Raw genomic sequence first — 515 nt, 5'->3', positions numbered from 1 at the left:
CCCCCCTCTCACAGTCGATGTGACATTACCACCCATCCCCTCCCCTCCCCACCCGCTGGGTTTTTTTTTAATGCTGGCCTGCTCTGCTTTGGGCCACATCCCCAACCTCTCCCCCCACCAGCACTGAAGGGCTGGAGCTTTTGGCGCCGGCACAGCTGGAGAAAGGTCGACGGTGCCATCTCCTGTGCTCCTGGGGTGCCCCAGACACCTTGCGCACACCCCAAAATTGGTTTTGCACCAGCAATGCTGCTGCAGGAGCCACGACAAAGGGCAGGAAACCATCTTGGTCCGGCCGCAGCCCCGGACGAGCAGCCAGGGCTCAGAGCGAGGAGTTTACTCCTCGCTCTGAGCCCTGGCTGCTCGTCCGGGGCTGCGGCCGGACCAAGATGGTTTCCTGCCCTTTGTCGTGGCTCCTGCAGCAGCATTGCTGGTGCAAAACCAATTTTGGGGTGTGCGCAAGGTGTCTGGGGCACCCCAGGAGCACAGGAGATGGCACCGTCGACCTTTCTCCCGCT

The sequence above is a fragment of the Calidris pugnax genome, unplaced genomic scaffold (assembly GCF_001431845.1).
Source record: "Calidris pugnax isolate Ruff unplaced genomic scaffold, ASM143184v1 scaffold247, whole genome shotgun sequence".
Classification (NCBI taxonomy): Eukaryota; Metazoa; Chordata; class Aves; order Charadriiformes; family Scolopacidae; genus Calidris; species Calidris pugnax.
Note: the sequence above shows the minus strand (reverse complement) of the source record.